General features: G+C 43.8%; 1 protein-coding gene across 1 annotated transcript in view; it reads right to left on the minus strand.

Moving 5' to 3' along the window:
- The window catches only part of Fbxo42 (F-box protein 42), a 64999-nt gene extending 44140 nt beyond the window's left edge, over positions 1-20859 (minus strand). Inside the window, exon 1 of the mRNA XM_057784442.1 lies at positions 20610-20859. The gene's annotated coding sequence lies outside the window, so the exon portion shown is untranslated. The remainder of the gene's footprint in view (positions 1-20609) is intronic.
- Positions 20860-27753: the final 6894 nt, after the last annotated feature.

Genomic DNA, 27753 nt, shown 5'->3' on the forward strand with positions numbered 1-27753 from the left:
ATTTATTTATTATGTATACAGTATTCTGTCTGTTTGTATGCCTGTTGACCAGACCTCATTACAGATGGTTGTGAGCCACCATGTGGTTGCTGGGAATTGAACTCAGGACCTTTGGAAGAACAGGCAGTGCTCTTAACCGCTGAGCCATCTTTCCAGCCCTGAAGATTGTTGTAATAAGAGCGGCGGGGCTGCATCCCCGGCACCCGGCCACCCGCATGGCTAGCTTATACCCCGAAATAATTACACGGAGACTGTATTCTTTTAAATACTGCCTGGCCCATTAGTTTCAGCCTGTTATTGGCTAGCTCTTACATATTGATCTAACCCATTTCTAATATTCTGTGTAGCACCACAAGCTGGCTTACCAGGAAAGATCTTAACCTGCGTCTGTCTGGAGTGAGAGAATCATGGTGACTCCTGACTCAGCTTCTTTCTCCCAGCCTTCTGTTCTGTTTACTCCGCCTATCTAAATTCTACCCTATCAGAGGCCAAGCAGTTTCTTTATTAATTAACCAATGAAAGCAACAGATAGAAAGATGACCCTCCATCAGAAGATTTAGAACCAAATCTAGCTTGCTCTTCATAACTTCAAAAGCTTTTTACCATAATCACAGATGCTGTTAGAAGCTAGGAAGTTCCCACCTCAGAGGTGCCAGTGTGAGCTGAAGACAGTACTGCTCCTGATGATGCAAACACTGCTGGATGAGGAATCTATACACAGTCATAACGTGGTTCACCCAAAGACTATGCTGAACCTTAAGATTACATCGCCATTATCATCTTTATCTTTATGCCAAGTCAAATGAAAAGTTACAGAAAGTAGAAAAAATTGTAAGGGATAATATTTTGACATATTTCACAGTCAATAATTAACAATATAACATGTACACATGGTGTGGGAGTCCTTCTGTCTATGTGTTGCTTTTTTTTAAATATTTATTTATTATGTATACAATATTCTGTCTGTGTGTATGTCTGAAGGCCAGAAGAGGGCACCAGACCTCTTTACAGATGGTTGTAAGTCACCATGTGGTTGCTGGGAATTGAACTCAGGACCTTTGGAAGAGCAGGCAATGCTCTTAACCACTGAGCCATCTCTCCAGTCCTATGTGTTGCTTTTATTGGTTAATGAATAAATCTGTTTCAGCCAGTGGCTTAGCAGAATAGAGCTAGGCAGGAAAACTAAACTGAATGCTGAGAGAAAGAAGGTAAAGTCAGTGAGGCACCATGTAGCTGCTAGAGGGGAAAGCTGTCAGCTGGAACCCTGCCGGTAAGCCATGAGCCTTGTGGTAAAATATAAAATAACGGAAATGGAGCCAGGCAGTGGTGGCTTCCATCCTTGAGTTCCATCCTTGGGTGCCATGGTGAAGAAAGTCAACTCTCAAAAGTTGCCCTCTCAGCCGGGCGGTGGTGGCGCACGCCTTTAATCCCAGCACTTGGGAGGCAGAGGCAGGCGGATCTCTGTGAGTTCGAGACCAGCCTGGTCTACAAGAGCTAGTTCCAGGACAGGCTCCAAAACCACAGAGAAACCCTGTCTCAAAAAAAAAAAAAAAAAAAAAAAAGTTGCCCTCTCACACCCACTGTGGCATGCACATATTGGGACACACACACATAAATACAATTGTTTCAATTATTAATACTGTTTGGATCTCACAACAGATACAAAGAGAGAACGATCCCACTAGTAGCTAATAACACATAGGTGAGCAATAGCACAGAGCAGTATATGCAAAATTGTGTGTGGTATCAAGCTTGAACATCCCAAAGGAGGTGGGGACCTGACCCACTGTGGTAAGATGTGCCGAACTCAGCTTGGCTAACAGGTAGGATTTCAGAACATCAATAGGAAAGTGGGGATGGAAAGGTTTCAAATTAATATTTCTTAAACTGGTAACTTTCCAGTTAGAAAAACACACTAGAGAAAAGGGTAAAATCCATTCAGCACTCAAACAGATGACCACATTCGCAAATTAAATTATCTTATCTATAGTAACGGAAGCTCATAATTGGGAGACTCCTTCACTCCTGGCAGTCAATGATTTAAGAACAACAACAGGAATAGAATGTTTTGGCATAACCACTGCTGTACTGTTGCTATTAGCAAACTGAGTTCCTCTGATACAGACCCCACGGAGTGGCTCTGTAAAGCATCCCACATTTAATAACAGATGTCAGCAAGAGTGAGGGTTTTTTCAATGGTTAACATGTCTGTCACCCAATAAGGATTCCCTTCAATAAAATAGAAAAATAAAATATGTCCTCAAATTACCTGTGTTATTGTACTAACCATCAATATTCTTTGTGTTTGGGACAGTCTTCTGACATAGTCCAGGCGTAGAACTTTCTATGCAGCTTAGATAAACTATCCTCAAATTTGTGATCCTCCTGCCTCAATCTCCAAAGTGCTGCCATTTCAAGCAAGTGGCACCATGCTCAAATCATACTTTATACATACACACACACAATATTTTATGTGAATGGATGCTTTGTCTACAAGGTATGTCTGTGTACCATGTGTGCCTGGTGTTCCATGTGTGTGTCTGGTGCCCCTGGAGGTCAGAAGAGAGTTTTAGGCCCCCTGAAACTGGAGTTACAGACTGCTGTGAGCTGCCATGTGTGTATGCTAAGAATGGAACTGGATCCTCTGCAAAAACAACCATTGCTCTTAACCATATGGCTATCTCTCCAGTCCCAAATCATACTATTCTTTACAATGGTCAATATTAAATAAAAGTGCCTTAGGACCTATAAGAGGCTGTAGAAATGGGCCAGCCTCGCAGCTACTCATTCTCCTTGTCTGCAGCAGCCAAATGATTTGCTACCACTAAGCATATGCTGATATAAAGAACACTGGTTTCAACAATCAGTGGACATACTCTAGGTTCCAAATTTTTCTTATGAAGAACCATATGTTCTAGACTGAACTTTCTGTACTATGTAGAAAAGCATAATCATACTGATGTGGGATTCCCCACTATATGCCATGAATATGTTTTATTACCATTGATTAATAAAGAATCTGCTTTGGCCAGGACAGGCTCCAAAACCACAGAGAAACCCTGTCTCGAAAAACCAAAAAAAAAAAAAAAAGAATCTGCTTTGGGCAGGATAAAACCAGGTGGGAAATTCAAACAGAGACAGAGAGAGAAAGCAGGCAGAGTCAAAGAGACGCCATGTAGCTGCCGAAGGAGACAGACATCCCGGAACCTTACTGATAAGCTATGAGCCTCCTGGTAAAATATAAAATAATAGGAATAGGTTAATTTAAGATATGAGTTAGCCAGAAATATGTCTAAGTCATTGGCCAAGCAGTGTTGTAATTAATATAGTTTCTGTGTGATTATTTCAGGTCTGGGCTGCTGAGAAATGAACAAGTAGCCTCCTATTACACCAAACTGTAATGTTCAAACTTTTTGTTGTTATTTTTCTTTTATTTTTTGAGAGAGGGTTTCTCCAGGTATGGTTCTAGCTGTACTGGAACTAACAGTGTAGACCAGGCTGGCCTCAAATTCACAGAGATCCACTTTCCTCTACTTCCCAAGTGTTGGGAGTAAAGGTGAGTGCCACCACAGCTGGGCTCAAACTTCTATTTTTTGAGACCTGTACCTTCCCACCCTTATGCAATGCTGAGGATTGAACCTGGGATTTTGCACATACCAAGTAACTACCACTAAGCAAGCCATATCTTCAACCAAAAATGGAGACACTAGCTCTCTCCACTTTTTTTTTTTTTTTTAAGACAAGGTCTCATATAGCCTAAGTCAGTCTTGAATCCATGTTCCTCTTGACTTAGCGGTCAGAGGGCTGTGTGATTAGAGGCTTGTGCCACTATACCTGAGAGATTAATTTTCTTCTTCTTTTTAAAAAAGATTTATTTATTTATTATGTGTACAGTATTCTCAGTATTCTGTCTGCATGTATGCCTGCAGGCCAGAAGAAGGCACCAGACCTCATTACAGATGGTTGTGAGCCACCATGTAGTTGCTGGGAATTGAACTCAGGACCTTTGGAAGAGCAGGCAGTGCTCTTAACTGCTGAGCATCTCTCCAGTCCTAATTTTCTTTTTTTATAGGTAAGTTTATTATTGATGGGGGAGATGCATATGTGTGGAGGTCAGAAGACAACTTTCCTTCCACCCCTATGAAGGCTGAGGGTTGCAGAGACTGAACTCAGGTTGCCAAGTTTGTACAGCAGACGCCTTTACCCGAACAGCTACCTCACTAGCCCTGAGCTTCTATACCTAAGATACAAGGTATAGGACAACCCTGTTTCTAATAATTTGGCATCTAGGGGCTGGAGAGATGACTCAATAGTTAAGAGCACTGGCTGTTCTTCCAGAGCACCTGGGTTCAATTTTCTGCACCTTCATGGCAGCTTACAACTGTCTGTAACTCTAGTCCAGGAATCTGATACCTTCACACTAATGCACATAAAATAAAGTTAAATTATTAAAAATATACAAAAAAATAAAAAATAATTTGGTATGTAACTTTAACTTTAAGCAGAAGGCTTTGGTTGTAAAATACAGTACAAATCAAAAGGGAATTTACAAACAGTGCCCCCCATTCCAAACTCGGTCTCTATCCAGTTCAGGCTAGTCTAGAACTTATAATCCTCCTGTCTCAGCTTCCTGATTGCTTGTGCCTCCACGTCCAGCTCTCTCACTACATTATTCCAGTCTAGATTATTAATAAGATTTAACTACCTGGGGCTGGAGAGATGGCTCAGTGGTTAAGAGCATTGCCTGCTCTTCCAAAGGTCATGAGTTCAATTCCCAGCAACCACATGGTGGCTCACAACCATCTGTAACGAGGTCTTCTGCCCTCTTCTGGTCTGCAAACACACACAGACAGAATATTGTATACATAATAAATAAATAAATATTTAAAAAAAAAAGATTTAACTACCTAACACTGGATTTTACTTTTATCTAATAAACGCCAACTGATTATATCAATGGAACTTTATTGTCAAGTCACAGAGTTTCATAACCCTATTCGACAGAGCTTGGTGTTTTACTAATAGAGTCTCATATAATAATATTAGTTTAATGCCACTGAAGAAAAAGTCCAAGCCTTATTCCAAAGTTATACAGGCCAGAAAACTCATGATGCAGAGGAACGTGGGACATCATAAGCCCACCACTTCATGGCTTCAATATAAGAGGAGCAGAGCAGCTCACTCATCCACAGCAGGTCTGTCTACACAAGGATCAGTTTATTAACCTAATTCACTGTGCTCTGTACACCAGCTCTGCAGAGTGAACTATTCTTTCCTAACATCTCCGAGAGCTGCATCTGCAATGGCATTCTGCTACCATATAGGCATAAGGAAAACAGAGGGCAGAAAAGTTGAAGTACTTCATTTGGCAACATTTATCCACTTAAATATGCAAACAGGAGAGGGGCTTAAGGTAATTTTAAGGCATCTTTCCACTGCAGTCATATACACACAGCACATGTGCAGAGGCAGCTTCGAGCACCTTTCTTGTAATAATAAAAACCTGCAAAATGGAGGTGGCTATAATGGGAGAAGCAACGCTACAACTGGGTCCCACAGCTTTGGTTGCCCTAGTCTAGAGCTCACTACAGTAGCTCTGCTGGCCTCAACTTCCCCTTTTGTTACTCACATAATTTAGACTGACCTTAGGTAGAGATGAGTGGGCTCCACAGACAGCTAAAGACTCTTCCGCAAGGAACTTGGGCTTACAAACGTTTAACATTGATGAACTTTTAACCTTTGCTAACCTCCAACAGATGTCACCAGGAAGCCTGCTCGCCTTTAAAACCTCACCTCTCTAGCATACTAATAAGAATTTATGAATATAAATATTTTGCTTTCTTAGTGTTGGGGATAAAACCCACAGCAAGCGTTCTATCAACTGATTATACTCCCCAGCAATGTTAACACCCTTAGTTGCTGTTTTATCACCTTGTTTTATGTGTATGAGTGTTTTGTCTGCATATATGTTTGTGTATCACATGTGATACAAATTCTAATTGTTCTTAATAAATAAAACCCATAGTCAGGGGGCTGGAGAGATGGCTCAGCGGTTAAGAGCATTGCCTGCTCTTCCAAAGGTCCCGAGTTCAATTCCCAGCAACCACATGGTGGCTCACAACCATCTGTAGTGAGGTCTGGTGGCCTCTTCTGGTCTTCAGGCATACACATAGGAAGAATACTGTATACATAATAAATAAATAAATATTTAAAAAAAAAAAAACAAAGTCAGATATTAGGGGGTGAAAGCTGAAAAACCAGTGAAGCAGTGCAGCCAGTTAAAAGACAGACCTTTTACCTCTGCTGAATCCTCAGACTGAAGGGGCGATCCTGTCTGTACTAATCCTTAGACTTTATGCTCAGACTATTTCAGACTGCTACTTTGGACTACACTGAGTTCCTGCCTCCTTCCACCTTATATTCCTCTCTCCACCCAGCCACATCACTTCCCATCTCCTCCTCCCTGGTACTGGGATTAAAGGTGTATGTCACCACTGTCTGGCCTCACCACTTCATCTTCAGGCAAGCTTTATTTGTTAAAACATAAAAATATCACCACACATGTGCATCTGTTGCCTGTGGAAGTCAGAAGAGGATATCAGATGCCCTGGAACTGAAGTTACAGATGGCTGTGAGCCACCACGTGGGTGGTGGGAACCAAACCCAGGTCATCTGCAAGAGCAACCAATGCTCTTAACTGCTGAGTCACCACAACAGCCCCTGTGCTTTGTTGTTTAAGGCAGGAACTCCATAGGATTGAGGCTGGCCACAATTTACATTGATCTGCCTGTCTCTGGCTCGCCAGTGCTGGGATCACTGGCATGTACTACCATGCCTGGCTGTCAATACTCTAAGGAATGACCACAAAGTCCTTTACTGACAAAATTAATGTTAATGACTAGATGTAAAATATAACCTTGAAATGCTGAATGCTAAGAATTCCTGTGTGACTGTGATAATTATGAAATATATAATTGGTCTTTCTTCTGTTTCCTGGCACACAACTCCTAAAAACCCAAAGCATTTCCAAAGTAGACTCTTTCTGTACTAATAAGCTGACTTACAACTTGCAGCCCCAAGAGCTTCCAGATTGGGGCTGATCACAGGCAAGATTAAGGCATGATTAGAAGGTGAGCACATTGGCCCACCCTCCAACTGCTAACTTGATCACCAATGGCCAGTGATTTAATCAATCAAACTAAAAAAGACACTAGGCACAGTAGTACAAGCCTGTAACCCCAACTCTCAGGAGGCTGAGACAGTAGGTCAGGAACTCAAAGTCATGCTCTACTATAATAGAGAGTTGGAGGCCAGCCTGGGCTCTAAAATATTTTGCCTTTAAAAAGAAGAAGAAGAAGAAAAAGAAGAAGAAGAAGGAGGAGGAGGAGGAGGAGGAAGAGGAGGAAGAAGAGGAAGAAGAAGAGGAGGAGGAGGAAGAGGAAAAAGAAGAGGAGGAGGAGGAGGAAGAGGAAGAAGAGGAGGAGGAGGAAGAGGAGGAGGAAGAGGAAGAAGAGGAAGAAGAAGAGGAGGAGGAAGAGGAAGAAGAGGAAGAGGAGGAGGAAGAGGAAGAAGAGGAAGAGGAGGAGGAGGAGGAAGAAGAGGAGGAGGAGGAAGAGGAAGAAGAGGAAGAAGAAGAGGAGGAGGAGGAAGAGGAAGAGGAGGAAGAGGAGGAGGAGGAAGGAGGAAGGAGGAAACCTGGGTGTGGGGAGATCCCAGCGACTGAGGATGTAGAAGGTGGTGCGCAGAGACTGTGCACTACTCATATGCTCATTGTAGGCGATTCCATTCATCTACAGCCTTTAGTGCTCGAGTGTGTGTGCTTGTGTGTGGCTTGTGCATACACATGGAGGCCAGAGGAGAGTTCTCCATCACTTCACCTTATTCCTTTAAGGCAGGGTCCCTCACCGACTCCAGAGCTAGCGTTTTCTGACTGGTGGCCAGCAAACTCCAGCAATCCTCCTACCAGGGCCCTGCTCAGTGCTGTGAGCTGTGTTCCTGTGTGAAATCACATCTAGTTTGTTATATGGGACCAAATGCAGATCCTCATGCTGTAGCAGTCCACCAGCAATCCAGAGCCCCATCCCTATCTTTAAAATAAAGTAGCATATGTAGCGTTTGTAGGGGTTCTGTGAGCCCAAAAACATGAGAAACCAGACTTACAGTTGGCATCTGAGTGGGGAGTGGGGTCACTCTGGCAGCTGTGAACCTTCAGCCTTGGTATCTGAAACTACCACTGCCTCCAGGTAGTGTCAGAATTAAAAGAATGACTGGATCAGAGGATACCTAACTGGTGTATTCTACTGTTTGGTTGGGGCGGGGGCATGGACTCCTGTAATCTCAGCATCATGGGAGCTATGACAAGAGGATCTTGAGTTCTAGGTCAGCCTGAGGATACAGAGCAAGTATAAAGCCAGCCTAGGTTATATGGAGAAACAATGACTCAAAACAAACAAAAACTAGAATGATCAGCCAGTATATACCTTGTGCCCAGGGGATTAGCAGTGAGAGTAGTGGCCTTTCCCACAGATTTCATTCAGCCCCTGGTCCTCAGACGTCCTCACATCTCTTTGAACCTCTGACTTCTATTCTTGCTTGCCATCCCCACTTCTGAAGTACCCCTCTCTGCTTGGAGCGTGGCAGGCCTCTCAGCTCCTTCTGACCTTCGATCCCTTACACAGGAGCTGCCACCATCTTAGAACTTGTGAGCATTTGAGTGAGGTTGCCTACAAGACCAAAGCCAGTGCAACCATACAGAGAGCTTCTCCTTTTCATCATCTCACAAGTTAGATTCTACCCACTAATCACCTGCCTAATTAAAACCCACACTTCATTTCTCATTGCTACAGTTTCCACGGGAGCAGAGACAAGACAATAAATAGCAGGAATATAATAAGATGTAACACACAGCTAGAATTTTGCTCTAAGGTAGCAAGTAAGCTTCAAGATACAGGGTCTAGCCAGGTGGCAGTCAACCCTTTAATCCCACCCAGCACTTGGGAGACAGAGATAGGTAAATCTCTGTGGTTTGCCGGGCGGTGGTGGTGCACGCCTTTAATCCCAGCACTTGGGAGGCAGAGGCAGGCGGATCTCTGTGAGTTCGAGACCAGCCTGGTCTACAAGAGCTAGTTCCAGGACAGGCTCCAAAACCACAAAGAAACCCTGTCTCGAAAAAAAAAAAAATCTCTGTGGTTTGAGGCCAGTCTGATCTACCTACTGAGTTCCAGAACAGTCCATGGTATGTGGTGAGACCAGCTCAAAAAAATAAAACAAAACAAACAAACAAACAAACAAACATATACAGTGTCCAGCCTTGACTCATGCTCTTGTCCCCAGGACCAAGGACTACTGCAAATTGAAGGCCAGCTCCATCTACATAATGCATTCCAGTTCATCTGGGACTACAGAAGACTATCACAAAAACAAAAAAGAACCATGCCCAGATACATGGAAAGTGTCATTACAGATTGTCCTCAGTTTTCTGTGTCACCCCATATAATGCTGTAGAGATTTGCATGGGTATGGATCTTGGTTTATTGATACAAATTTTTTTTTAAATATTTATTTATTATGTATACAGTATTCTGTCTGCATGTATGCCTGCAGGCCAGAAGAGGGCACCAGACCTCATTACAGATGGTTGTGAACCACCATGTGGTTGCTGGGAATTGAACTCAGGACCTTTGGAAGAGTAGGCAATGCTCTTAACCGCTGAGCCATCTCTCCAGCCCTATTGATACAAATTTAAGGTCAATTTTGTTGTACTGTGTGTGTATATGTATGTATGTGTATATATATCTATATATCTGCTCTTGATTAAGGTATTGTGTTTGTGCAGCTCACTTTAAAATGTAATGTAATAGATAGTCATCTATAATAGTCAAGTTTGTAGTCATGTTAGTTAGGTTTTCTAGATGTACAGAGATGTATTTCAGATAGATAGGCATTCTCCAAACCTTTCAAAGACTATAGAATATGGCATTTAAAATGTTTTTTTTTTAAATATTTATTTATTTATTATTTATACAGTATTCTGTCTGATTGTATGCCTGAAGGCCAGAAGAGGGCACCAGACCTCATTACAGATGGTTGTGAGCCACCATGTGGTTGCTGGGAATTGAACTCAGGACCTTTGGAAGAGCAGGCAGTGCTCTTAACTGCTGAGCCATCTCTCCAGCCCGGCATTTAAAATGTTTAAGAACGTAGGACTTTTCATGACAACAAGACACATCTGCGTCGGGCGATGGTGGCGCACGCCTTTAATCCCAGCACTTGGGAGGCAGAGGCAGGCGGATCTCTGTGAGTTCGAGACCAGCCTGGTCTACAGAGCTAGTTCCAGGACAGGCTCCAAAACCACAGAGAAACCCTGTCTCGAAAAAGAAAAAAAAAAGACACATCTGCTCCAATTACTTCAAGAGGATGGGCATGGAAGAGGCTCCTTATGGAGTTGGCTACCCATTTGGGCAAAAAACTGCTCTTGCTTAGGCTTCTTGATAAACTGGACAGGAAGGACCCGCAGAGAAATGACTGCTATACTTGCCTAAAGATGAGATGATCCTTCGGGGTTCCTGCTTCATAAAAGAGTGGGCTAGACATTCTGCAGGACACAGAAAAATGTGACGGACAAACTGCCAGTATAGGTGGAACTGTCTTTGAAATTTCCTGCTTTGTGGAAAAGTCTGCTGGATACTATGGGCCTGTGGGCTAAAAAGATGGATGCCCCAACAGTACAGAAAAACTTTGGGTGACTGTCCAGGCAGCAAGATGTCTTTGTCAATTCTAGAGTTCTGGAAGTAGCTTACAATGCACTTCCTGTTTACTTAAGTAATATTATATCCTTCTGGAGTTTTTTAAAAATAAATTTATTCATTATATATACAATGTTCCTCCAGCCTATACACCTCCATACCAGAAGAGGGTACTAGATCTCATTAAAGATGTTTGCCAGCTGCCATGTGGTTGCTGGGAATTGAACTCAGGACCATAGGAAGAGCAGTCAGTGCTCTTAACCTCTCTCCAGCCCCCTTCTGGAGTCTTTAATGGAGTTAAAAAATAGATATAAAGTAGATATAAATATTGTAACTGTAATTCTTGCTTGATAACTGTTTTGTTATATGAAATGTTGCTATGTTAAAGTTAAAGCCTTCCTTTTTGGCTGGGCGGTGGTAGCGCACGCCTTTAATCCCAGCACTTGGAAGGCAGAGGCAGGCGGATCTCTGTGAGTTCGAGACCAGCCTGGTCTACAAGAGCTAGTTCCAGGACAGGCTCCAAAACCACAGAGAAACCCTGTCTCGAAAAACCAAAAAAAAAAAAAAAAAAAAAAAAGCCTTCCTTTTTGTTTAAACAAAGGGGAAATGGTATGGGAGGTCCTTCTGTCTATGCGTTGCTTTAATTGATTAATGAATAAAGAACTGCTTTGAACCTATGGCAGGGAAGAATAGAACTAGGCAGAGAAAGCTAGGCTGTATATTAGGAGAAAGACGGGCAGAGTTAGAGTGGAGCCATGGAGCCACCCAGAGATGAACACTGGGAACTTTACTGGGTAAGCCACAGCCATGTGGCGATACACAGATTAATAGAAATGGGTTAAATTAATATCAGAGTTAGCCAATAAGAAGTTAGAGCTAATGGGCCAAGCTGTGATTTAATTAATATGGTTTCTGTGTGATTATTACGGTTCTGGGCAGCTGGGACAAACAAGCGGCCCTTCCTCCTTGCAACAATATAATGTACTTCCACAGGTGGGAAAGCAGGGATGGCTACAGTCAGCAACACTGCAATTCAGGTTTAAGGGTTAGCATTTAAAGGGCAGAGTAAGACATGCTCACTTCCCTCTTGCTGACCAGTTTCTATGTAGATGACACATCAAGGGTCATTCGACAGTCAACAACTGAGTTCTCTCAACAGGACCCATATGGTGGAAGAAGAGAAATAACTTCCACAGGTTGTACCATGGCACCTCCACACTCAAAAAATGTAACCAGGCATAGTAGTGCATGTCTTTAATCTCAGCACTCGGGAGGCAGAGGCAGGTGGATCTCTATGAGTTCGAGGCCAGCTTGATTTTCAAATCAAGTTCCAGGACAGCTAGGGCTGTTATACAGAGAAACCCTGTCTCCAAAATCCAAAGAATAAAAATAAGAAAGTAACAAATTTTAGAAGTAAATATTTGGAAGGGGGCAAACATGAGAAGTAAAATGATACATGCATATGAAAATGTCAAAATGAAACCCAGTACTTTATATGCTTAGTAAAAACTTAAAGAAAAAGACAGAACACTTACCTATGCAAAGGCCCCAGTTCCACCCTAGTATGGAACACAGACAGGCAGACAGACATGTCAAATTCTTTCTTTTTTCTTCGTTTCTTTCAAGACACCGCCTGGCCAAATTCTTGAAAAGAACCCCCAGGTAAGACAGTGCCCTACTATAAGAAATCCTCCTTGTTTCACTGTTTCACACTCACTGCTATGGATCGATCAGTTAACAAACTCTACAGTAACGCTGACACCTGGCACCACACAGCAGTCCATACAAGAGAGGGACAACACCGAGATTCTAAGGACTTAGCTATCCTGTTATTGCCCCCGTCCGAGACAGGGTCTGTGAAGCCAAGGGTAGCCAGCGACTCTCTATACTCCTGCCTCAGCCTCCCAAGTGCTGGGATTATAGGTATAAGACACCACATTTAGTCTGCAACTTCATTAAAGCTGCAAGATATAAATCAAAACTTGAAATGGGGTGGGTTTAGTTCAGTGGTTACCACGTTCAAGGCTCTGGGTTCACTTCCAACAGGGGTGATGCTAGACAAACAGAGTGCATCAGTGTGGGCTGTACTGACAAACAAGTAAGGAGAAGCACCCCAAGTTCTAAATGTATCTTTTGGTTTTCTTTTTCAATGCTGGGGAATCAATCTTGGACATGCTAGACGAGCTCTCTCTACAGTCCAGAACAGCCAAACCTCCTGCTTCAGCCACTGAGTGCTCAGATTACAGTCTCATGAAGTATTGTTCCTAGATGATTCCACTAGGTACTTCACACTGAAGAAGTTAATACAAAGACAAAGTTAAACACGTTGAATTGACACGTGGAAAAGACATAAAGCTGCTAGGATAGTGTCCACTCATTCCTTCATGTCAGCTCAGTTTCAACAACACTGATCAGCAAGCAGAGATTTCCCAGACACTCCTCCTGACTTGATGGAAAGGGTGAGATTGAGCCAGGGTCTTACTTTATAGCCCAATTTGGCCTCAAACTAACAACAATCCCCTGCCTTAACATCCTGACTGCTGGGATTACAAATAGGAGATGCCAGCTGCACGTGGTGGCATATGCCTTTACTCCCAGCACTTGAGAAGCAGAGGCTCATGGAGCTCTATGAGTCTGAGACCAGCCTGATCTACATAGAGAGTTCTAGGCCAGTCAAAGATACATAGTAGACCCTGTTTCAAAAAAAGGTTCAAGGTCAGCTTGGGCTACTAAGTAAATGCCTTCCAGGCCACCCATACTGTCTCAACCCCCTGAACATTTGTTCTTTAAATCAAAAGGTCAAGCCGGGCGTGGTGGCGCATGCCTTTAATCCCAGCACTTGGGAGGCAGAGGCAGGCGGATCTCTGTGAGTTCGAGACCAGCCTGGTCTACAAGAGCTAGTTCCAGGACAGGCTCCAAAACCACAGAGAAACCCTGTCTCGAAAAACCAAAAAAAAAAAAAAAAAAAAATCAAAAGGTCATTAGGTCATTAGCATGACATTTTATTAAGATTTGTTTTTAGGGGCCCAGCAACCACATGGTGGCTCACAACCATCTGTAATGAGATCTAGTGCCCTCTTTTGTCATGCAGGTACACATGCAGACAGAACACTACACATAATAAATTAATCTTTAAGAAATTTTTTTGTTTTGTTTTTCGAGACAGGGTTTCTCTGTGTTTAAGAAAAATTTTTAAAAGATTTGTTTTTAATTAAGTGTATGTGTAGGACTGAGTACAGATACCTACAGAGTACCTGTACAGAGAAATAAGAGTTGGAGCTGGGGTTACAGGTGGTTGTGTGAGCTGCCTAATAATGGGTACTGGGAACTGGATTCCAGTCCTCCGCGAGAGCACAACACACTGTTGAGTCATCTCTCCAGCCCTAATATGTTCTTTGCTTTTATTACTTGGGTGGGGAGAGAAGGAGTGCTGAGGACTGAACTCAGTAGGGCCTTGTGAGTGGTAGACAAACACTCCATCACTGAGCTACATCCCCAGACCTCTTTAAAAACTTCCTTAGATTAGCCTAGCCCAGCACTGGGGCAGACGAATCTCTGAGTTCAAGGCCAGCCTGGTCTACAAAGTGAGTTCCAGGACAGCTAGGACTACACAAAGAAATCCTGTCCCAAAAAAACAAAAAAGGAAAAAAAGTAAAACTTTCTTAGATTTACTTTTTATTTATTTATGTGAATTAATGTGTTGTTGCCTACATGAATGTCTGTACACTTCTTGCATGCAGTGCCCTCAGTGGCCAGCAGAGAAAATCAGGTACCATAGAACTGAAGTTACAGACAATTGTTAGCCACCTTTTGGGTGCTAGGAACTGAACCCAGCTCTTCTGGAGGAACAGCCAAGTGTTCTTAATTGCCAAGGCATTTCTTAAGTTACCCCTCCCTACCCTGTATAAACTTTTTCTTGTAATGAACGATTCCACTCACTAGTGTTTTGAAGTCTATAAAGTCTATAGCTTGGTGGCATTAAGTCCTTTTGCTAATTGTGCACATTACCCATCTCAAACAGGCCACGCTCATCAAATGTAGATTCCCCATTCTGCCCTGCCCCAGCTTCTGAATACTGGAGACAGTTCTAACATTTTTAAAGTACACACCAGGTGACTTACACAGTCTACTTCTAGAAGTGTCTGAATTAAACCCTCCCACAATGAAGGCTCAGGAGCCAGCTCAGTGGGAAAGTATTGAATTCAGACCTCCACCTACACAAAAGTCAGGGCAGAGCAGCATGTACCTGTGGTCCCAGTGTGGGCTTGCTCACTAGACAGTCTAGCCAATTTGTGATTTTCAGGTTTCATGAGACAGACAGATAGACAGACAGACACAGACACACACAAATACAGAGAGAGAGAAAAAAAAAAGAAAGAGAGAGAGAGAGACAGAGAGAGCTTTTTAAATTTTTTTTCTTTTGGTTTTTCTTTTTTTTTCTTTTTCTTTTTTTTTTTTGGTTTTTCAAGACAGAGTTTCTCTGTGGTTTTGGAGCCTGTCCTGGAACTAGCTCTTGTAGACCAGGCTGGTCTCGAACTCACAGAGATCCGCCTGCCTCTGCCTCCCAAGTGCTGGGATTAAAGGCTTCTTTTGGTTTTTCGAGACAGGGTTTCTCTATGTAGCTTTGGAGCTGTTCTAGAACTCGCTCTGTACACCAGGTTGGCCTCGAACTCACAGAGATCCTCCTGCTTCTCCCTCCCGAGTACTGGGATTAAAGGGGTACACTACCACCGCCTGGTATTAGATTTTTAAATTTAAATTTTTTAAAAAAACTTTATAATGAAGAGCAAAAAAAAAAAAATCTAAACCGCCTAGAGAATAATGGAGCATTTAGAAGAGCATGGCTAACTAGTCTGAGGAATATTACTAGCTAAAATTAAAACCTGTTTGCCCTTGTAGAAGCTAACTGCCTATGCCTATGTTGAAATGTGAAACAGTTACTGTCAGGGGCTGAGGACATACCCCAGTGGGAAAGTGTAGAGTGGGGGCTGTGACTAGAGCATGCACAAGTCCCCGGTTCAATTCAGAAGGGAGGGAGGGAGGAAGGGAGGAGTCAAGGAAGAGAAGAAAGAAGACGTCTGAGTTAGTCAAGCTAAGCTACAGTCCAGAACAATAAAATTTTACATAATACCTTCATGTTTATCAGATTCATATTTGCACATAAAAACACACCATCTCAAAGTACCATAAAATACTTGCACCTTTTGAAGCAAAATAGAGTAACACTGGGAAAAAGAAAATGAATATTTTTTTACAAATCAAGGCAAAAAATTTAATATAAGAACATCTAGAATTCACAACAAATTTGCCCACTAACATATGCATCAGTAAGGAAATGCAAAATTCAAGCAACAGGAATGCCACTAAGTCATAATTTCCAAGACTTGTAATGTCACAGGAACAATTTCAGAAATAACATGTATTATGCATTCAATTCAAGGTAATTTTAAAATGACTTATGTATACAGGTCATATCCTTCTTCCATGTAACAAACTGTCACAATACAGAGTAATAAGAGGCTGGGTATGTGGCTCAGCTGGTAAGTGCTTGTCTAGCATGCACACACAGCCTACAGCTGGATCCTCAGCTCCAAATAAATCGGGTGTGGTAGTACAGGCCTCCCTAGTGCTAGGGAGGCAGAGGCAAGAGGATCAGAAATCCCAGGTCATCTTCTGCTACACAGTGAGTTCAAGGCCAGTGAAAATATACAATGGTAGGCATACTGCAGATATCTGTAACCCCAAACCTACAGAGTTTAGGATGACAGGAAGATGACAAGCTCCAGGCCAACTTGGGACCAACTAAATCTGTCACAAACAAACAAACAAACAATCAGGGGGAGGATAGAGGGTTGGAGCAACAAAATTAAAAGCATCCTGAATTGGATTTCCAGCACCACATGGCAGCTCAAAACCTTCTGCAACTCCAGTTTCAAAGGATCCAATGCCCTCTTCTGGCCTCTGTGGGCACCAGGAATGTACACAGTGCACAAACCTACATGCAGGCAAAAGACCCACAAACACTGAAAAAACAAAAATAAAAACATAAAACAGGGCTGGGGATGTAGATCAGTGGCAAAATAGCTGTCTTGTTTGCAAGGCTCCATCATCATCATAGCCACCCCTGTAGAAGCAACTGAAACACAATGCTCGTGTGCTAGTGTATCCAAAAATAAATAAATAAAAAGTGTAACTCTGAAGTTTCCTCCTTCAGAACCTAAGGGACGTTCACTGAGGGAATGCTTCCTGCCTGCGCCTGTGACTCACTCACAAAGGCTCTCCCAAGACTGCTGGATCTTTGACAACTCAGAAAGCCTAACTGGGACAGGCTGTGAAGGAAGCATCATGACAGTGAATGAATAAAACGAGAAAGAACCCAGGACCAAAAAAAAAAAAAAAAAAATTAAGTTTTCCTAAGCCACGTGTGCCTGTCCACACCTAGAATCCCAGCCCTGGGGAAGTCAGGAGGAGGATGGTGAGGACCTGGGCTGACACAAGCTACATACATATTGAGACAAGAAATCAACAAATTCCAGAGCTGGAGAGATGTCTCAGTGGTTAAGAGTACCAGCTGCTCTTCCAGAGGACAAGGGTTGGATTCCTAGCACCTACATGGTGGTTCACAGTCATTGACCACTCCAGTTTTGGGGAGTCCCATGTCCTCTTCTAAACTCTGAGGGCACCACACAAGTATATGGTGAACACACAAACATTCAGAAAAAAATTCATACCCATAAAATAAATCTAAAATAATTTTTAAAGAAATAAATTACTAGAAAAGAGAAGAAAAATCACCCCAGCTCTGAGAACCTCCCTTCTCTCTCCAGGTTAAACAAATGCACTTGATTTTCTTGTCTGGCTTTCCAACCAGGCTCTAACCAACTTTTAGATAAGAAGTTGTCCTTAGAATCATCAGTACCTCCTTCCTTAAGTACCCAACACATAGAGGGGGGCTTTTAATAGATGCTTTATTGAAGAGATAATCTATTTTCTTTGTACTGTACTTTTTTTTTTTTTAAAGCCAGGGCCTCGGGCTGGAGAGATGGCTCAGCGGTTAAGAGCATTGCCTGCTCTTCCAAAGGTCCTGAGTTCAATTCCCAGCAACCACATGGTGGCCCACAACCATCTGTAATGAGGTCTGGTACCCTCTTCTGGCTAACTGTATAAATAATAAATATTTTTTTTTTTAAAAAAAAAAAAGCCAGGGCCTCATTATGAAGTCCGGATTATCCCGGAACTTGGTACATAGCCCAGGGTGGCCTAGAAAACAGAGATTCGCCTACCTACACCTCATGAGTGCTGAGATCAATGGCCCGCACTGTCATGACCACTATCCTACGTATTTCAAAGTATACATTTTTCAGAGCGCTTTCACAAACATTATCTTTTTATCTACTTTACGATCTTGTAAAGAGGGAACACCATTATTGAACCAAGCGGCTTTAGGTTTTATAAAGAATTGCTAGTTCACTAAGACACCCTGAAAACACATGATCACGTACTCTTCACCTCTAGGTCTTTCTTTGCCTGCTCTTTACAGAAGACAGCTATCACACAGCTACATAAAATGATATTTGATAAAGCCCTTCCAGAAATCAACATGAAGACGCATCCTAGGGCTAGAGATGGCTCAGTGGTTAAAAGTGCGTGTTGCTCTTGCAGATCCAAGTTCAACTCCGAGCATCCATACCAGATGGCTCACAAAACATGGATTAGCTCTATCCCTGTCCCTCTCTTTCTTTCTGCCTTTCTCTCTCATACACAGGCACACATGCACACATTTTTTAATAAAAATCTTTAAAAAAAAAATTTCCAGGGGCTGGAGCAAAGTTCAGCAGTTAAGAGCCTCTAGAGGACCGGGATTCAATTCCCAGCACCCATATGGCAGCTCACAACTGTCTACAACTCCAGTTCCAGGGGCTCCATGGCACCAGGCATACACATGGTACACATAAATGTGCATGCATGCCGAAGTCGGGCGGTGGTGGCACACACCTTTAATCCCAGTACTCGGGAGGCAGAGACAGGTGGATCTCTGTGAGTTCAAGGCCAGGCTACAAGAGCTAGTTCCAGCGGGGGGGGGGGGGGGGGGGGGGGGTACATGCAGACAAAACACCTGTACACATAAAATGACGTTTATATTTTTTTAAAAAAAAACAAAACAGGCATCCTCAGCTGTTTTTCCTAATCTTTCTCTTTTTATACACAAGACAGGTAAGGAAATAAAGCTGAAACGATGCCACGGAGTTCCATCAATATCTGATGATTACGTAGCACAGCAATGTAGCAGATGACGCCAAGGAGCATGTCAAACCACTGCTGACTCCAAGTAACATGCAGAATGACCCTCCGATTTCCTACTTCTAGCTCAAGTCTACAGCTTTAGCAAAGATACTGAGGAAATCTACACATTTCTATAGAAAACGTTAATTTAGGAAAGGGGGGAGGAATAGCCAAAGAATTAGCTAATATTAAATGAAGTAATTGTCATTTTAACTTAATAGTTGTCCTTAAAAGCTGGCTGAAGTGCAAAAAACACTCAAGGCTCAGTGTAGATTGAATGTTATATTAAGTTGGGTTTATCTAAAGCAAACAGTTATAGGATATAAATTGATCAACATGCAACAGAAGAGACACCCAGCCACACTAGACAATTGAATAAGCTCAGTTAGAAATCTGACAGAGAACATCCCTGTCCAGCTTAAGAGCTACAGACTGAATTCTAAGTGATGGTGTTTCCGGCAATTTCCCTTGTCCCTTTAAATCCATGATGTCATCATTCTTAAGCACAAGCAAAGCCCGATTTGTTACAAAAGACGCTTGGTGTATCCAAGCAAAAGAGATGGTCCCAACAATTCACAGGAGCACAATTCCAGCTGAAGCCATTCTTCCTCACTAAAAAGGCCACCAGGCATCAAACCGGCTTCTCTACCCGAAAAACAAAACCAAAGTCACTCAATTACTAGCGTTTCAACAACAAAAAAGTTGTTCCAAGAAAAACAACAACAAAATAACAAAATAGTACAGTGTTGCCTCCAGCAAGTGAAAACCGGCTATATGTCTGGTTCTGCACCTAGATCCACCGGAAGGCTACCAAAGAAAAGTACAAACATTGTGGCCATTGAGAAACGAAACGAAGCGTTTATTTTCCAGAAGATCCAACAGACAAAGCAATCGGTTGTTCCAAAGGTTTCGAACCAACTCCAACATCTGAAGTTTCTCGGCTGAGACTATCAGGATCTCACCCAATTGTTGTCTCTCTGGATCTACGAACCCGCTCCCACCCTCCACGGTTCTGAGCAGACAATTCCCACCAGGGCAAGCCTTCCTCAGTCACAACGTGGACTGCTGTCTCCAGCAAGGAGAGCTGCAGTTCCCACTCCTAAGAGAACACCCAAACGGCTAGGGGTCAGGAAAGGAACTGCTTGGGTTTCAATTCGTCAGCCGATTCCAAAAAATCATTTCTCTGCAGCTGCAGCTTCCGAGACGCCGGCCCCTCGCCGCCGCAACCCCAATTCGGGAGGGCAGCCGTCTCCCGCTCTTCTCCGAGGACTTAAGGGTTTCAGGGGGGCGGGGTGAGGCTCGATGACACCCCGAAAGCCATTCTTGCCCTGGCCACGCATCCTCTCCCGGCCCGGGTGAGGACCAGAACCACCCTGCTGAGGAGAGGGCACAGGTCTGCACCCATCCCCACCACAGCCAGGGGAAGCGAGGATGACGACAGCAATCCCCCAGGCCCGCCAAGACCCACGCCCGCGCAGGACACCGCGCCCGCGCCGGATTCGGGATGTCCCGGGATCCCCGGGCATAAAGCGTAGGAGGCGTCGGCACCCGGCTGCGGCCCCGCACCGGGAGAGGCCTCACCTGGCCCAGCCCGCTCCGCGCTCTCGGCTTGGCGTCTCCGGCGACGATGGCGAAGGAGCCAGGGCCAGGGCCAGAGCACAGCCGCTCTGCCTGAGGCCGGTGCTTGCCGTGCTCGGGGAATCTTCACGGCTGGCGGGACCCGGGACAGCCCGGAGCCGCCATCTTCCGCCACTCAAATGCCGCCGCGGCTACCGCTGCCGACGCCGTCCCCGAAGCCGCCTCTGCCGCCGCCGCCACCGCCGCTGCTCAGGCTGGGAGAAGACAGCGCGCAGTACGCATGCGCCGAGGCGGGGCACAGAGGAAGCGCGCGCGCGCACACACGTCAGCGCGGCCGGCCTGCGCGCGGTGGCCGCTGGGCGGCACCATATTGAGAAGGGCGGCAGGGACCGCAGCATTCCAGGACTCTGTTTGGAATAGCCCGGCGGCGGGGGTACCTGAGCTATTTTCCTGATGGTTTGAAACTAAAGACTTCTCAGATTAAGTCATTTGTGCCCCAGGGTAACCACTGAGCACAGGCTCAAAACTACCCACATGGAGCGGGGGCCGGGAGGAAACAGGCCTCTCTCTCTGTTTCTCTGTGCTTCCCACTGTTGCCATCACCAGGGTGTGGGGTCTCGCAAAGTCTCCCTAATGAAAACTCCGTGGTGGGGCAGTGGTGGCGAATGCCTTTAATCCCAGCACTTGGGAGGCAGAGACAGGGGGGATCTCTGTGAGTTCGGGGCCAGCCTGGTCTACAAGAGCTAGTTCCAGGACAGGCTCCAAAGCCACAGAGAAACCCTGTCTTGAAAATACAAAAAAAAAAAAAAAAAAAAAAAAAGAAAGGAAAGGAAGAAAGAAAAGAAAAGAAAGGGGAGGGGAGGGGAGAAAGGAAGAAAGAAAACTTGGTGACCCAGGTAGTTTATGCCTTTAATCCCAGCTTGGTCTATATAGTTGAGTTCCAGGACAGCCAGAGCTACATAATAGAAAGCCTGTCTCAAAGAAAAGTAAATAAAATAAAAATAACTACTTTATTTAAAATAAAATAAAAACAGCCAGGTGATGGTGGCTGGTACCTTTTAATTCCAAAGGCAGGTGGATCTCTTGAGTTCAAGGACAGCCTGGTCTACAGAGTGAATTCCAGGACCGGCAGGGCTTCCTAGAGAAATTCTGTCTCGAAAAACAAAAGAAAAAAATCTATATGTAGGTAAGAACCTTCCAGCATCTATCCCTACAGGTTTGGTTTAAGTAAATGCCAAATACAGGGAACTCAAGGGCTTCACCTCTTGTGCAACAGAAGCACCCTGAAACACCAAACAAATTGCCCTGGGATAAAGTAGACCTCCTAGGCTAGTTCTTGGGACATAAGACTGGGTCAGAAGCCAAACTCCACAAAGCTTGGTGGCACTCCTTTAAGTCCCAGCTATGCAGGAGGCTTAAGGGCAAGAATTGCTTGATCCCAGGAGTTCGAAACTAGTTTGAGGAGCCTCAGTCTATGAAGGATTTGTGTTCCTCAAACGAGTATTTCAAAACCCCCTGGCATACAGTGTGTGAAAAACTCATTTAAGAAATTCCACTGGGGGGCTGGAGAGATGGCTCAGTGGTTAAGAGCATTCCCTGCTCTTCCAAAGGTCCTGAGTTCAATTCCCAGCAACCACATGATGGCTCACAACCATCTGTAATGAGGTCTGGTGCCCTCTTCTGGCCTGCAGGCATACACACAAACAGAACATTGTATACATAATAAGTAAATAAATAAATATTTAAAAAAAAAAAAAAAGAAAGAAATTCCACTGGTTTGGCATGATAGTTCACTGCTCATCCCAGCACTCAGGAGGCAAAGGTAGGTAGATTTCTGAGTTTAAAGTCAGCATAATGAGACCCTGTCTCCAAAAAAGAAAGAAGTCTTGGCTTCTGACGTCATTGTGGTGATACTTTGTGCTCTAACAAATAAAGCTTGCCTGAAGATCAGAGTGCAGAGCTAAGCCACTAGTTAGCTATAGAAGCCAGACAGTGGTGGCACACACCTTGAATGCCAGTACTTGGGAAGATAGAGGCAGACAGACCTCTGTGAGTTCAAGGCCACCCTGGGCTACCCAAGATTGAATCTGCCTAAAAGAGAAACAGAACTCACACCAAAGTGATCCCAGCACTTGGGATCACATGCCTTTAATCCCAGCACTAGGGAAGAGGAGACAGGAGTGATATGGCTGGGCAGAGAGAAGAATATAAGGTGGGAGGAGACGGACTCAGATGCAGTCTGAGGAGCAGTCTGAGATGCAGTCGAGGAATCATAGAATCAGGATCTCCCCTGCAGTCTGAGCATTGGTAAAGGTAAGTACTCTCTAGTGGCTGACTGCTCTGTCTCTCTGATTCTTCAGCTTACACCCCCCAATATCTGACTCTGAGTTTTGATTATTAAGGCCAATTAGAATTCACGCTATACTTCATCCTCAACAATGTCAGTTGTAAGCCTGCACACATGTGTACACATGCACAAATAAATACTGTGTGTGCATGAGTGTCTTGTGTACACCACATATGGGAATGTCCATGGAGACCAGAAGAAGATGTCAGATCCCCTGGAGCTGAAATTAAAAGCAGTTGTGAGCTGGGCGGTGGTGGCGCACGCCTTTAATCCCAGCACTTGGGAGGCAGAAGCAGGCGGATCTCTGTGAGTTTGAGACCAGCCTGGTCTACAGAGCTAGTTCCAGGACAGGCTCCAACGCCACAGAGAAACCCTGTCTCGGAAAACAAAAAAAAAAAATAAATAAATAAAAGCAGTTGTGACTCCATCACCACCACCACCATGTGGGTGCAGGGGATTAAACCTAGGTCCTTCTGCAAGAGCAATACAGGAAGACCTTAGGTCAGTTGCCAGCACCCACAGGCAGCTCACAATCGTCTATTCCCGCTCTAGAGGATCTGATGCACTATTTGGCCTCTTGGGCACCCATACACATACTCATACACACACACACACGCACACACGACACATCTGTCTTTTAGATGACTTCACATCCAGTCAAAATGACCATCATGCCTCTCTACTACAAAATAAAGTATTGATTCCTTTTTAAAATGTAGGTTTCGAGTCAGGTAGGTGGTAGTGGCGCCTGCTTTTAATCCCAGCACTCGGGAAGTAGAGGGAAGTAGGGAACTTTCTGTGAGTTCAAGGCCAGCCTGGTCTACAGAGTAAGTTTCAGGACAGCCAGGGCTGTTACACAGAGAAACCCTGTCTCAAAAATAAATAAATAAATCTAAAAAAAAAAAAAAAAAAAAACAATGAATGAATGAATGAAATGTGCGTTCCAGAAGCTGGAGATATGGTCAGCAGTTAAAAACACTGGAAACTCTTTCAAAAGGACCCAGGTTCAATTCCCAGCATACACAAGGTGGCTCCTAACTGCCTAACTCCAGTTCCAAGGAATCTGATGCCTTCTGTAGGCACCACACGTACACATGACCCACAGACATACCTTTTTCTTTTATTTTCTTTTTTTAAATTTATTTATTTTTATTATATATACAATGGTCTGCCTGCATGTGTCCCTGCAGACAGAAGTTGGCACCAGATCTTATTACCGGTGGTTGTGAGCCACCATATGGTTGGTGGGAATTGAACTCAGGACCTCTGGAAGAGCAGTCAATGCTCTTAACCACTGAGCCATCTCTCCAGCCCTCTTTTCTTTTCTTTTCTTTTCTTTTCTTTTCTTTTCTTTTCTTTTCTTTTCTTAGACAGGCTATGTAACTCTGGATGTCCTAAAACTCACTACATAGATTCCAGCTAGTCTCAAAATCCACAGAAATCTGTTAAAAGTTTTAACTTTCCTTTTTTAAAAATTAGACAAAAGGGGGAAATGCTGTGGATTATGTTCTTTGCTATTAAAAAAAAAAATTGGCAGGCCGATAGCAGGCCAAAAAGAGACTGGGCGAGGCAGCCTGACGCAGAGAGAATGATGGGAGGAGGAGGAAGGGCAGAGTCGGGAGAGGAGAGAGAGAAAAAGAGAGAGACCTGCCAGCCACTAAGCAAGCATGACATGTAGAAAATGAGTTAACAAGCCATGAGCCACATGGCCAAACACAACTAGAAATCTGGGCTAATTTAAATGTAGGAGTTAGCTAGTAACAAGCCTGAGCTACTGGCTGAGCATTTATAAGTGATATTAAGCCTCTGTGTCGGTTATTTAGAAGCAGCTCCTGGGACAAGAAAACTTAGCCTACAGAGACTCCCCCGTCTCTGCCTCCCAGGTGCTGAGATTCAAGGTATGCACTTTTTTTTTGTTTGTTTGTTTTTGTTTTGCTATTTTGGAGACAAGATTTCTCTATGTAGCCTTAGCTTGTCCTGGAACTCACTCTATAGATCAGGTTGGCCTCAAACTCAGAGATCCTCCTACCTCTGCCTCCCAGATGCTGGGATTAAAGGTGTGCGCCACCACTGCCCTGTGGGTTTTGTTATTTTGACAAAAAACTTGATCATCAACATCTAACACATATAGACTAACACCAGTAGGATCTCACTAGATATTTGTTGAGTGAAGAATGAACTGGGAGTAAGAGGGGATTTAGGAAATATCTATTTAGTGAGCATCTACTATGTACCAGAGTTTGGGATGTGTCTTTTTGTTTATTTGCTTGGGTTTTTTTTTATTTGTTTGTTTGTTTGTTTGAGATGAGGTCTTACTGTATGGTCCTGGTTTGCCTTGAGTTCTCTTGGTAGACCAGAATGGCCTCAAACTTCCCAAGTACTGGGATTAAAGTGTTGCCATCACGCCCAAGGCATTTGGAGGGTTTTTGACAAGAAGTCTTTTTTTTTTTTTCTTTTTCAAGACAGGGTTTCTCTGTGGTTTTGGAGCCTGTCCTGGAACTAGCTCTTGTAGACCAGGCTGGTCTCGAACTCACAGAGATTCATTCGCCTGCCTCTGCCTCCCAAGTGCTGGGATTAAAGGCATGTGCCACCACCGCCCAGCTGACGAGAAGTCTTTTTTTTTTTTTAAGTATTTATTTATTTATTATGTATACAATGTTCTGTCTGTGTGTATGTCTGCAGGCCAGAAGAGGGCGCCAGACCTCATTACAGATGGTTGTGAGCCACCATGTGGTTGCCGGGATTTGAACTCAGGACCTTTGGAAGAGCAGGCGGTGGTCTAACCACTGAGCCATCTCTCCAGCCCCACAAGAAGTCTTTTTTTTTTTTTTTTTTTTTTTTTTTTTTTTTGGATTTTTGAGACAGGGTTTCTCCGTAGCTTTTAGTTACTGTCCTGGAACTAGCTCTTCTAGACCAGGCTGGCCTCGAACCCCACAAGAAGTCTTATGTTGTAAAATAGACTAGCCTGGGGCTGGAGAGATGGCTCAGTGGTTAAGAGCACTGGCTGCTCTTCCAAAGGTTCTGAGTTCAATTCCCAGCAACCAAATGGTGGCTCAATTCCCAGCAACCAAATGGTGGCTCACAACCATCTGTAATTAGATCTGGCGCCCTCTTCTGACCTGCGGACATCCATGCAGACAGAATGCTGTATACATAATTAATAAATAAATCTTTAAAAAAAATAGACTAGCCTGACACTACTATATAGTGGCTTTGAACTTAAAAGTGATCCTCCTAAGCCGGGCGGTGGTGGTGCACGCCTTTAATCCCAGCACTCGGGAGGCAGAGGCAGGTGAATCACTGTGAGTTCGAGACCAGCCTGGTCTACAAGAGCTAGTTCCAGGACAGGCTCCAAAACCACAGAGAAACCCTGTCTCGAAAAACCAAAAAAAAAAAAAAAAAAAAAAAAAAAAAAAAAAAAAAAAAAAAAAAAAAAGTGATCCTCCTAGGGGCTGGAGAGATGGCTCAGAGGTTAAGAGCATTGCCTTCTCTTCCAAAGGTCCTGAGTTCAATTCCCAGCAACCACATGGTGGCTCACAACCATCTGTAATGGGGTCTGGTGCCCTCTTCTGGTCTGCGGGCATACACACAGACAGAATATCAGAATATTGTATACATAATAAATAAATATTTTTTTAAAAAAAGTGATCCTCCTATCTCATCTTCCCAAGTACTGGGATTGTTTATAGCCATGAATCAGCATGCCTGGCCCTGATATATACATATACAAATATATATTCATGTGAATACATGTATAATGTATATATAACATTTTAACCTTTATTTCTGAGAGTGTATGTGATGTGAGGTGGGGTGTATGGAAGTCACAGGACAACCACAGCCTCCTTCGACCACATGGTTCCAGGGATCACACTGAAGTGATCAGGAGTGGCAACAAGTGCCTTTGCCTGCTGAGTCATCTCACCAGCCTGTGACGTAAGTAAAACTGATAAGGTCCATGACTCATAAGGAGCTCTTACAAGAAAATAAATCTATGTTTGTATTAATGACAACATACAAAAAAGTGTTATTAAAGCAGGTTATTTAATATTAACCCTAGTTGACATTTTTCTGACAGTTTTTATTTTTATGATGTGTGTGAGAGGATGCATGTGTTTGCATGTTTGCGTGCTCATGCTATGTGTGTAGAAACCCGAGGACAGCTTCAGATATCTGAACTAACCTTGCCTTCCACCTCATTTGAGACAGGGGTTCTTTGTTGTCTCCTGTAGAGTACTCCAGTCTAGCTAGCCATTAAACATCCAGGATTCTCCTGCCTCACTGTAGGCACATTGGGATTACAAATACCTGGCTCTGTGCCCAGATTTATGTAGGTTCTGGGGATTTGAACTCAGGTCCTCATGCTTGTGTTGCAAGCACTTCACCAATAAGCCATCTCCCCAGCCTCACTTACTGATCATTTTATCAGGTACCCAACACTGCTACATGGGTGCCATTAATGTGCTTATCATATTGATGCAGAAACAGGATTCTTAAGATTAAGTAGCTCACCAAAACAGCAGGATTCAATCCCAGATGCTCTTGTGGCTTCAAAGCAGAGGCCCTTGAACTCTGCAAGAGTTCCGACAGACTGGAGGTAAGCCTGATGACATGGGACCTGAACCATCAGGAAGATCCGCTGTCGTCTCTATGGTTATGGAGGCTGGGTAGAGCGATTATGTGACAATGGTTGAGAATTGTCTCTCAGCCATAGGAAGGCTGGGGACAGGGATGAGACTGGGATGAAAGATGTGGCTCAGATTTTCCAGTAAGTTTAAACGCATTTTCCTTAGAGTCTGT

This window comes from Chionomys nivalis, chromosome 11, assembly GCF_950005125.1.
Source record: "Chionomys nivalis chromosome 11, mChiNiv1.1, whole genome shotgun sequence".
Taxonomy (NCBI): domain Eukaryota; kingdom Metazoa; phylum Chordata; class Mammalia; order Rodentia; family Cricetidae; genus Chionomys; species Chionomys nivalis.